Source organism: Gymnodraco acuticeps, unplaced genomic scaffold (assembly GCF_902827175.1).
Source record: "Gymnodraco acuticeps unplaced genomic scaffold, fGymAcu1.1, whole genome shotgun sequence".
NCBI lineage: Eukaryota > Metazoa > Chordata > Actinopteri > Perciformes > Bathydraconidae > Gymnodraco > Gymnodraco acuticeps.
In genome coordinates, this window is record NW_022990855.1 from 8,857 (window position 1) to 21,506 (window position 12,650).

General features: G+C 44.2%; 1 long non-coding RNA gene across 1 annotated transcript; it reads right to left on the reverse strand.

The window, feature by feature from the left end:
• Positions 1-6,419: 6,419 nt before the first annotated feature.
• LOC117557367 lies at positions 6,420-8,203 on the reverse strand. The gene is made up of 6 exons (XR_004570698.1): positions 7,894-8,203; positions 7,569-7,667; positions 7,113-7,345; positions 6,812-6,990; positions 6,565-6,647; positions 6,420-6,469 (listed from the first exon to the last, which is right to left on the reverse strand). It is a non-coding gene; the product is annotated as an uncharacterized LOC117557367 (long non-coding RNA).
• Positions 8,204-12,650: the final 4,447 nt, after the last annotated feature.

Genomic DNA, 12,650 nt, shown 5'->3' on the forward strand with positions numbered 1-12,650 from the left:
TGTTGAGTGAGCAGGTTCCCTCTTCCTTCTGTTCCATCCCATGGCCTGTTGAGTGAGCATGTTCCCTCTTCCTTCTGTTCCATCCCATGGCCTGTTGAGTAAGCAGGTTCCCTCTACCTTCTGTTCCATCCCGTGGCCTGTTGAGTGAGCATGTTCCCTCTTCCTTCTGTTCCATCCCGTGGCCTGTTGAGTGAGCATGTTCCCTCTTCCTTCTGTTCCATCCCATGGCCTGTTGAGTGAGCAGGTTCCCTCTTCCTTCTGTTCCATCCCGTGGCCTGTTGAGTAAGCATGTTCCCTCTTCCTTCTGTTCCATCCCATGGCCTGTTGAGTAAGCAGGTTCCCTCTTCCTTCTGTTCCATCCCGTGGCCTGTTGAGTAAGCATGTTCCCTCTTCCTTCTGTTCCATCCCGTGGCCTGTTGAGTGAGCATGTTCCCTCTTCCTTCTGTTCCATCCCATGGCCTGTTGAGTAAGCAGGTTCCCCTCTTCCTTCTGTTCCATCCCGTGGCCTGTTGAGTGAGCAGGTTCCCTCTTCCTTCTGTTCCATCCCATGGCCTGTTGAGTGAGCAGGTTCCCTCTTCCTTCTGTTCCATCCCGTGGCCTGTTGAGTAAGCATGTTCCCTCTTCCTTCTGTTCCATCCCATGGCCTGTTGAGTAAGCAGGTTCCCTCTTCCTTCTGTTCCATCCCGTGGCCTGTTGAGTAAGCATGTTCCCTCTTCCTTCTGTTCCATCCCGTGGCCTGTTGAGTGAGCATGTTCCCTCTTCCTTCTGTTCCATCCCATGGCCTGTTGAGTAAGCAGGTTCCCTCTTCCTTCTGTTCCATCCCATGGCCTGTTGAGTAAGCAGGTTCCCTCTTCCTTCTGTTCCATCCCATGGCCTGTTGAGTGAGCATGTTCCCTCTTCCTTCTGTTCCATCCCATGGCCTGTTGAGTAAGCAGGTTCCCTCTTCCTTCTGTTCCATCCCGTGGCCTGTTGAGTGAGCATGTTCCCTCTTCCTTCTGTTCCATCCCATGGCCTGTTGAGTAAGCAGGTTCCCTCTTCCTTCTGTTCCATCCCGTGGCCTGTTGAGTAAGCAGGTTCCCTCTTCCTTCTGTTCCATCCCGTGGCCTGTTGAGTAAGCAGGTTCCCTCTTCCTTCTGTTCCATCCCATGGCCTGTTGAGTGAGCAGGTTCCCTCTTCCGTCTGTTCCATCCCATGGCCTGTTGAGTGAGCATGTTCCCTCTTCCTTCTGTTCCATCCCATGGCCTGTTGAGTGAGCATGTTCCCTCTTCCTTCTGTTCCATCCCATGGCCTGTTGAGTAAGCAGGTTCCCTCTTCCTTCTGTTCCATCCCATGGCCTGTTGAGTGAGCATGTTCCCTCTTCCTTCTGTTCCATCCCATGGCCTGTTGAGTAAGCATGTTCCCTCTTCCTAAAAAACACAACAATATATCCACAAACAAAAAAGCAAGTATTCACATCAAAAAGGCAGTACTGAGTGAGAAACCTGACAGACTAAACCCAATCGTTAAAAGGTTGTTGAACTGGTAATACACCAATAATGTTTTTACGGAGGGAACTCTCTGTAAAATACTTCTCACAGTGTGTAGTGTTAATACCAACCTGATTTTGTCATGTATTTTGTGACCAGAGCTGGAGAGAAAGCTGTTCACCTATAATGAATGTTACAATGAATGTTCGGTCACCATTACATAACAATATTACCTACACATCATAGATCTTGAACTGGATGGTTTAAGAGAAAACTTGTGTACTGACTTCCTACAATGTGCATGCATTTATTGTTGCTGAACATATGAGCTGCCTATCTTTCATTTGAACTCAGACATAAAGGATATGCTTTAAACTAATCAGCAGGCTTGTCACTGAGATGACACATACATATTTGTACTGCTTTCTATTAAGACCTCTTGTATCCATACAGTTATAATAATGCCATTAATAACATACCTGCTCTACTTCCTCTCCCACTGTGTTTCCTGCCCCGTCCTGACTTCTGCCACCCTCTCACCTGCAACACAGCGCAAATAGTGTTATATAGCAACGTGTTTGATATCCAATAAGGCATGCCATGCACAACATTAAAAATCCTTTGCATTAAAGATGTTATGTTACGTTACGTTCCCTTGTATATCTAGGGGTACCAAGGGAAGTAGCGACACACCAGGATGACCAAGCACGACAAAAAGGGAGAGAAAACCGATCTCTGAGGAACGAACAAGTCGTTTAATGATCAATCAGGAACACGGCTCACCAGCCAACTTGCAAAACAAATCTCGCTACAACTATATATATATATTGGAGACATGGACACCACGCTGCACACATCCAGCCCGGAGAGAAGGAGAGAGAGAGACTGCAGCTTTTCCCAGGTCCTTTATGGAGGCCCTGATTAGTGATTGGGAGCACCTGAGGAGAAGCTGCACCTGGAGACAATATAGAGGGAGAGAGAGAAACACACACCACGGCACGTAACACTTCCCCCCATAAAACCAAACAAGTGTTTGGTCACCGTTACCAACAACACCCACCACCCAGTTCACCAGCATACCATTGGATGCTTGGAAGCTGCCACCTGCTGCTTCCAAGCATCACACTCCGCCGCCAAATGACCAGGGTCAAGACAAAAGAAACACAATCTCCTAGTGTCGGGACCTGGGAGAGAAACAGACGGAGCACGTGTGACACGTCTGTTACGAGCCCTACAGTGAGGATAACTGCCCTGAGGATACACCTTACCCCCGGCTATATCGTTACCCATTATGACATCCACACCGTCGACAGGACATTTGGGGAGCACAGCAACCAGTAGCCAGTTCAGACTGGACATGGACATTGTGAAGAGGTGCAGGCACAGAACCCATTTCAATACCTCTCACCACCATATTCGCATCACAGGCAGACTCAGCACTCAGGGGCAGGGCACCGGCAAGGATGAATGACTGTGAGCCACCACTGTCTCGCAACACCGTGACCTGCCGCTGGTCCTCCACCTTTCCTGACAGAGAGACAAAGGCAGTAGAGATGAACGGTTTCAAGCACTCATCAGGTCCTTTGTTACCAGTGGCCCGTCCACTAGGACACACTGCAGTAACCAATCCCACCCCTTCTGGGCGCTTGCCATCCACTGTCTGCTTTCTCTTCCAAGCTGCACAGTCTGCTATCATATGATCTGGGTCCAGACAAAAATAACAAGCTCTGTTTATCCTGGGACCTAACAATGGAACACTGGCACCGGGAACGTAATTATCAGGAGCTCTACGATAAGTGTCCCGCTGAGGAGGATCATGCTGAAAAAAAACGCTCTTGTGTATCAGCGCAAACTCGTCTGCCATAATGGCAGCCTGCTGAAGGGTAGTCACTTTCTGCTCATTCAGATAGACTACCGTACGCTCCGGTACACAGTGTTTAAACTCCTCTAACATCATCAGCTCACACACTGAAGCAATGTCATCAGCTTTACACGCTCTACACCACCTGTCAAAGAGGACTTTCTTCTCCCTCGCGAAGTCCACGTACGTTTGGCCAGAAGCTTTCTTCATGCCGCGAAAACGCTGCCTGTAGGCCTCAGGCACAAGCTCATATACCCTAAGAATAGCACCTTTCACATTGTCATACACCAAACTATCCTCGACAGAAAGAGAAGAGCAAGCCGCTTGAGCCTTGCCGACTAGCTTGCACTGTAACAGAATAGCCCACACGTCTTCTGGCCAGTGCAGGGCAGCAGCAATGCGCTCAAATGCACCAAAATAGACTTCCACCTCTGATTCACGAAACACAGGGACCAAAGAAATATGCCTGCTCACGTCAAAGGAGGCAGCAGGACCAGAAGGTGTAACTGCGGGATCACCCATCCCAGCTGCTTGGAGTTCTAGCTGACGCATCCGGACAGCTGTGTCTGCCTCCAGCTGCTGCTTCCTGATCTCCAGCTCCAGCTCCTGCTTCCTGATCTCCAGCTCCTGCTCCTGCTTCCTGATCTCCAGCTCTTGCTCCTGCTTCCTGATCTCCAGCTCCTGCTTCCTGATCTCCAGCTCTTGCTCCTGCTTCCTGATCTCCAGCTCCTGCTTCCTGATCTCCAGCTCCTGCTTCCTGATCTCCAGCTCCTGCTTCCTGATCTCCAGCTCCTGCTTCCTGATCTCCAGCTCCTGCTTCCTGATCTCCAGCTCCAGCTCCTGCTTCCTGATCTCCAGCTCTTGCTCCTGCTTCCTGATCTCCAGCTCCCTCCTGAGCTGAAAATCCCTATCTCGCTCCTCCCTCTCACACTGGAGATGAGCCATACGCATTTTTACCCTAGCATCTAATTTAGACCCCGTAGGTGAGGATCCTGCCGAGAACGAGTCAAACTGAGGTGTGGTGAAAAGTGTTGCCTGTTCCGTAGCACTCTGAACCACCGCGCCAGGAGATTCCACTGAAGCAGGCCGCCTCAAAACCCCCTGTTCAACTAGTCCAGTTATCAAAGTAGCCTTGAGTTCACTTTTTACCAGAGCAGAGGAGACAGAAACATGATAATGTTCAGCAACTAACCGCAAATCAACCTTCCTACAGCAGTCTAGCTGACCCACAGTAGGACTGGCCACAAACTGCTCCAAAACAAAAACCATCTTTTGCAACAGCTACTTATAAATATATATATATATTTTTTTTAAATTTTATTTATTATTAACTTCCCCAGATCCTGCCTACCAAACTTACCTAACTATCTTCTGGGGCGTGCCGGGCTCGAGGCGACTTTAAAGGCAAACATCAGTGGCCGAAACCCTGAATCGCCTGCCCCCACCAGGGAACAAACCCCCACCAGGGAACAAACCCCCACCAGGGAATAAATCCCCACCAGGGAATAAATCCCCACCAGGGAATAAATCCCCACCAGGGAACAAGCCCCCACCAGGGAACAAGCCCCCACCAGGGAACAAACCCCCACCAGGGAATAAACCCCCACCAGGGAACAAACCCCCACCAGGGAACAAACCCCCACCAGGGAATAAACCCCCACCAGGGAATAAATCCCCACCAGGGAACAAGCCCCCACCAGGGAACAAGCCCCCACCAGGGAACAAGCCCCCACCAGGGAACAAGCCCCCACCAGGGAATAAACCCCCACCAGGGAATAAATCCCCACCCAGGATTACCCCGAAAATAAAAAAGGCAAAAAAAAAATGAGTGCCTGAAGGAAGGACTGATTCAGTCCAGCTAGACACTCCCCTCTCTAAACTGAGGAAGATGTTCAACAGTAAATACTTTCACAGCCAATTCTACACTTATACTCTACTGCTCTCCACCAAACACCATATCAACACTAACCAACAACCAAATACTCACTCTGTGTCTCAAAGATTGGACGAGCCCCCATGTTACGTTCCCTTGTATATCTAGGGGTACCAAGGGAAGTAGCGACACACCAGGATGACCAAGCACGACAAAAAGGGAGAGAAAACCGATCTCTGAGGAACGAACAAGTCGTTTAATGATCAAACAGGAACACGGCTCACCAGCCAACTTGCAAAACAAATCTCGCTACAACTATATATATATATTGGAGACATGGACACCACGCTGCACACATCCAGCCCGGGGAGAAGGGAGAGAGAGACTGCAGCTTTTCCCAGGTCCTTTATGGAGGCCCTGATTAGTGATTGGGAGCACCTGAGGAGAAGCTGCACCTGGAGACAATATAGAGGGAGAGAGAGAAACACACACACACACCACGGCACGTAACAACCTCGCATGTTGCTGTATGGGCTTTAGCATGCATCACGCTAATAAATGGCCTCATTTCTGTCAACGGCAGAAGCTCTGGTAATCCCTCGGCTATTTTATTAAGGTATGGCCAGTACCTAAGAAGCAGGAGCAGCATTTTGTGATTGAGTGTTACAAAGATACACTTTTAATTGACATGACAACAATATCAATATCATCTCAAATGACTGCTGAGGCATAGGCCATTTTAAACATTGTTGTGGATGTGCAATATGACAGTGAGGATTACCTGCATGTTACATCCATACAGAAGAAGTCAACATTTGCCTTCTTGGACATCTCTTTTTGGAGAAACATTGGGTACGCGTATATATTTCTCCACGGAAGTGGTTCAGTCCTCGTAAGAGAAACCCATGTCTGATTAATCAGAAGAAAATCTAGTTGTTAATAATAAACTGACACAGCAAGGCCTGGCTTAAGCACTCTGTCATCTAGGTGGCTCTAACAACAAATATCACTTGGATGCTACAAAGGATGGATCAATTCCGCTCCACAATCAAAAGTGTTTAATGCTTCCAATTCTTACAAAGACTTAGACTTGGATTGCTATTAAAACTGAAATAATGAGACCAGACTCAAGAAGCAACACATATACACACACAGACACACTTACAGATACAGACCTGCAAACTCCTCGTCTATCTGGGCACCAGACCTTTTTCACATCTCTCTGCCAGCGGTGAATTTGGCAGTACCACAGACGGCACTGTCATTTCCCTATAAAGTCAGTTTATTACACACAAGTTTTGACATATATAAAAGAGAACACCACAGGTGTAACTGCAACTATCATAATAAGAACAAAAACGTACACTTTTCATGTTGCCTCTGACAAGGTCAACAAATGTTGACCTTGGCCAGGAACAAGCCCTCATAGATTGGCGGCTCCTCAGTCCTGTCCATGATAAGTTAACATACAAGTCAATAATGAAACTCACAAAGCACTACATTACTATGATTTGTTTTAATGTCTGTTATGGCTACTCAAACACAACCCCAAGGGCTACTATTTGTATTAGCGGTGTGTTCTTTATCATTTTCATTAATACCTATACACACCCTTTTGACTTGGAAAAGCGGTAATGCTTGCGGTTTCCATCCCAGCAGACAGCCCACATGTCTGGAGAACATGCTGGACAAACCAAGTGATGGACCTGGCACATATCCTCTTGTTTGTACTGACAGAAGCTAAACTCGAAGAAGCTTCGCTGAAATGTATCAGCACAGATAATACCTGTCTGTATATTGATTTTAAAAAAGTGGATTAGTAATTGTTTTGAAAGCAATGCCAACAATTTATGATATGGTATACAGTAATATGATATTGCTTTTTGTATGTTTCCGTGTGATTCAGATTTACCCGTCCAGCTTGAACAGATCTGTGCTCCAACATTTTCAGAAATGCCTGCCTGGACACGGCTGGTGCTGTCACCTTCATGTGCTCCAATGAGGTGAACACATCATATTTGTAAAGCGTCTGGCAGCTGGTGCTAGCTGGCCAGTACCGATACAAAAGCAGGTCTTTAACCTCAGGACTCCATTCTGCAGAGCAGGATGGACAGGATTTCCGAGGCAAGCAGGCATTGTATCGTCCTGTGAACAAATAAAGGTATTTCGGTAATTAAACTGTGAGTTTGCCTTAAAATATTGGATTTTATACATAGATTTGCATATATGATATATTAGCTATTTGACATGGCATTTGGGTGTTGTCTGAAAATGACCAGGTGATACAAATCTTTGCATTGCACAAAGTGGTAAAACTCTGCCGTACAATACTACTTGTACAAAAAGAAGGGCTTTCAGAACAACATACCGTTGATGGTGACCACAGAAATATGCTTCCAAGGAGTCACTGTGACGTCATCAGAGCATTCACAGATTGACCTTGGAGTAGGAACAGGCAGTTGACATACTGCAATATAGAAAATAAATTAGGAAGGGTGTATTTACAGTTTTTCCTTAATTCTCCAGATTATAAAGATATTCAATAAAATGTTGCATAACTTCCACATACCTTGCAGCCCTAGTCAAAACCAATCATACTTTTTTCAATCAGCTATGTACACTTCCCATTCGCACTTCATTTTGGGAACTACATTATAATGGGACATTGTAATGTAATGTTAACCTTTACATACTTTGTTCACAAAACTGAGGCTGGCCATTTTCATCCACCACCACAGCAGTTGTCGGGGAATGGGCTCCAGAAATCCATTGAACACAGCCTCTCTGTCATGGAAGATATTCCTCTTGTGGGCCTCCATGTCACAGGTTGCACAGAGGAACTCCATGTGGAACACAGTCCAGGCACCTAATAGCCGCTTCTTCTGCACAGCATCTGTGGCACTTCTGAATGGCTATTCTCTCAGCTGAGAGTTTTGCATTAAAAAGCATTGGCCTAGCTGTTTTCATTCTCCCATCTGTGAGAAGCTGCCTTTGTGCCCAGGCAGAAACCGGTCCGTCTGTTGCCTCCGGAACCTGGACTGCAGTTAGGGCGTCCCTTAACTCTTAAAGATGAGTTTCTAAAAAATAAAACAGCTGTTAAGCCGCCACCCTAAAACTGGTATGACGGATATTAAGGTAGTATACTGAACCACTTTTGAGTTGGAAAAAGATATGCGGACTAATAATAGCAACATGCTATGAATCATCATATGCATCCAAAGCAATATTAGCAAGTGATACTTATACCAAATATGCATTCACTTGTCATGAAACAGTCAATACTCAATACTTTATTATGATTAACTAGATGAGTATAAAAATGGAAACATTGGGAAAAACTGTAGTGCCAGTCAACTGCTGTTATAATCAATATACTCACCAAGACTACACTCTTGATGTTCTAGCTGAAGGCCTTCCTCGTGCACAGGATCGTCTCTTCTGGCTTGTGAAGCTGCAGAGACTTCCTTTTTGCTTAACCCTTCAATCAATCTAAAAGGACACCAATTCATTGTAATATGAAAATGCTCTGTAAGGACTGTAGGTAATGAAACTAAGAACATATTACCACAGCATCACAATGACAATTTACATTTGGCATACTTTTATCCAAATGGAGGTACACATTTAAAAATACAACACAGGCAAGGATTCTCATCACAGGCTCTTAAAATATCTTCATTTCATTTGGAAATGTTTTAAACATTGCAACAGATTTGTCAAGAGGTATCTTTAAATGACATCATTTCATTCTGTGTACACCAAAATAACTTTGTTATGAATGATCTTTATTCTTAGAAATCATGATATAGTAAAGAACTAACCTGATGCGGGGCGTTGTGTTTCCCGTTGTCTCTCACGTCTGCGTGACCACTGGATTAGAAAGAGGTCTCTTCCTGCCTTGTTCTTTCTCCGCAGGGAGCAGGGGTTTCCGTGGCCATGGCAGTCTATCTTTTTTCAGAGGTTGAGATCAACAACAAAGTTGTAATACAACATAAGACAGCAGCACTTATATTTGAGCAATTATTTAACGGTTGCATAAAAAGGACTAACTGTCCCTTTACATGACATCAATAAAAAGCAATAGCAATGATTATATTACAGACTTGGGTATTTGCTTATCATGAAAAGCCTCACCCTGGCCTCAAGGAGATGAGCCTCGCTAATCAATGCAGCCATGTGCACCGTGGCCTCATTGAGATCCTCAAGACCCTCACTTCAGGGTTGAGGGACATGGCATACAAATAATACAAACAATACACAACATGAAGAGTGAGAGAAAGACAGGAGAGTGATTAACAGAGAAAGTGAGAGAGTGATTAAAAGAGAAAGTGAGAGAGTGATTAAAAGAGAAAGTGAGAGAGTGATAGAAAGAGAGACAGTGAGAGAAAGAGTGGCTCTTAAAAGTGCCGTTGGTTTTATATGTGTGTGTGTTGATGTGTGTGTGTGTGGATATGTGTGTGTGTGTGGATATGTGTGTGTGTGTGGATATGTGTGTGTGTGTGGATATGTGTGTGTGGATATGTGTGTGTGTGTGTGGATATGTGTGTGTGTGGATATGTGTGTGTGTGGATATGTGTGTGTGTGGATATGTGTGTGTGTGTGTGGATATGTGTGTGTGTGTGGATATGTGTGTGTTGGTGATATTAAGTGTTGTAATGAAGCTGTAAAACAGAAAAAAATAAAACATGATTAGGATTATTTAGAATAACAGTAACATCTGTGTAATACTCTATGCAATAATAATTCATCTGAGCAATACTCTGGCACCGTACCGCACCGTTGTGACGAAAAGGGAGCTGAGCCAGAAGGCAAAGCTCTCTGTCTACCGGGCCATTTTGGTTCCTACCCTCACCTATGGTCATGAAGGATGGGTCATGACCGAAAGAACCAGATCGCGGATACAAGCGGCCGAGATGGGTTTTCTCCGATGCAATAATAATTCATCTGAGCAATACTCTGGCATACATTATGCATTTATACTGTGCATATTGTTATATTATGCACTTGTTTTTCTTATATCTCCTACTATATATTTAAATTCTACAATGTAACAATCCCAATTTCCCCCGGAGATCAATGAAGTGTTTCTGATTCAGAGTGGGACATTGGGTGGCCAGTCAAATCCTCTGGAAAACTCCAGTTCCACATTTTGTTCCACTCCATAGCCGATGCATTAGCCACTATTAAACTGTGTTGAACACTGTCTTTACAACACATGTGCAAATACATAAATGTAAACATATTTTTCTAGCACGCACCTCCACTATCCAACTGTGCCGGTGACAGCTAATGTAATTTAGCTGTATAAACTATAAATGCTATCCAGCTCAAAACGTTGACCGGAAGGCCGGAGGCTAGCTGAACGTGGCCGCTAGTTGGCCTATTGTAAAAGCTAAACACCATGGGCGTCGCCTGGGGTAGGCATCCGGGGCTTTAGCCCCGGATGTTTTTTCTTTAGCCCCGGACAAATTCTCCCTCAATAATATAATACATGAACCGTACTTTACCTAGAGGACGGCATGATTGTAATTTCCCGTGTTCAGTGAATGCAACAGAGGCAAGACACCACCAAACCAATCAGAGAGTTGCATGGAAATAAACGTGTTTTATTGGCTGACAGGTACGTACCTCTCCTCTGTGACAATGTTTAAACTTTAAACTGTCAGCCCCGGACGCGGAGATTCTGAAGATGGACATTAGACTTTTTTTTAATAAAAAAGATGGCAATTCTCAGGTGGTGGCTCTCACAACAACCCCAGAGCCACCACCTGAGCCAGGTGAACAAGGTATGTACCTGTCAGTAAACTTACAAGTTATGCGAACATGTAAGCAAAGCATAAATTATAGCTACGTTGACGTTACTTTGAATCGCGCGGGTAAGCTAAACCGTTAGCAAGTAGCTATAGCTAGCCAGATATATTAAATAAACACTTTGTTATACAATCTAAATGTCCTGTTTTTTAGCGTTACTTGGTGATTTCAAAGAAAACTCTCTGGGAAATGTTGACTTACTGTTCGACATGAAGCTAGAAGCTACCTTACAGTACACAGTTGATCCTGAGTCCTGTCAGTTAAAGTGTTTCATAGTTAGCTTAGCTAAGCATCAACCTAGCACTGAAATATATGGATATTATGTGACAGTATTTCTGAGGAAAAGTCAGCTGAAATGGTGGCATAGTTGCCACTGCTTTACGTGTCGACAGCATGTTTGAAGTATTTGCAGCAGTAAATGTGGCTGTTTGGCCACTGACGTTGCCATAACAACACCTGCATTTAAATGTGCAACCTCTTTTTGTGACAGATTTTTGCATGAAATTATAATTCTTCTGAATGAAATGTCCTATTGACAACTAGTTTCATTATGAGATGGACAGCCAGCTAACAAGCTTTTTATACAAATATTTCAGATCAAAGCTAATCCAGTGGGGCTCCTGAAAGGGGGCAAGGGACACTATGCTCCCAAATATTAAGCCTTGACCCCCATCTTAAAATTGATATGATCAAAAAATGATCTGCATTGTCGGAGGCCTTTTTTCCTCATTATCATGTCAAATTGTACAGCTTTCCTTAGTGTTGAAAGCAGAAAGATGACTATATTAGAGTATTAAGTGAAAATGACTATATTAAAGTGTTAAGTGAATATATTAAGTGAATTACTCAAACTGCATTTGTAGGAATGATTCTGTCCTATTGGCAGATAACTACTCTTAATAGTGATATCTACGAGAGGTTTCCAATGTAAATTTAACTATTTTCAATTAGTTAGTATTACATTTTGTGACAGTGTGGTGACACTCATTTTAATAAAGACACATTTGTGTATCTTGAAATTCATTTATTTGACAGAGCTGGAAACTGATTGACTTACATACTTGTTTGTGTTTACCTACACAGTCATCACAGATGAGCCAAACAGAGTAGAGGATGAAGAAAGGAGAACAGGAGAAAGGGACACACAAGAAGGAGATACAACAGACAAGAACGACAATGGAGACAACAATGAACAGGAACACCAGAACAGACAAGAGTCAATGGTTAACCATTTTTTTTTTTTAAATAATAAACCCGTTTCTGATTCTGATTCTTTGATTTCTTTTTGACATATGGGTGTTGAGAGATGTATCCATATCTCTTAATGTTGCTCTCAAACCGCACAAGATTGATGCTTTTAACTTCAACATTTAAAAAAAATCTTCCTGGGGGACCCCAGAGGAGGTTAGTTCCCCCCAAAATAGCACTCATTGCACTTATGTAACTCCGGTGTATTGTCCCCTCGGCAACAGATCACTCAGAGCTGATTACTTTCCTGCATTTCAATGGACAGATTATAAAAAGGACACGTGAGCTGCATTGCTTAAGAGATCCTCTCATGCTATCTCTTTTACAAAATAAGTGTCCAGTCAACAACAAAACATCAGTGATCGTATAGTGGTAGTATATTTTTCACAAG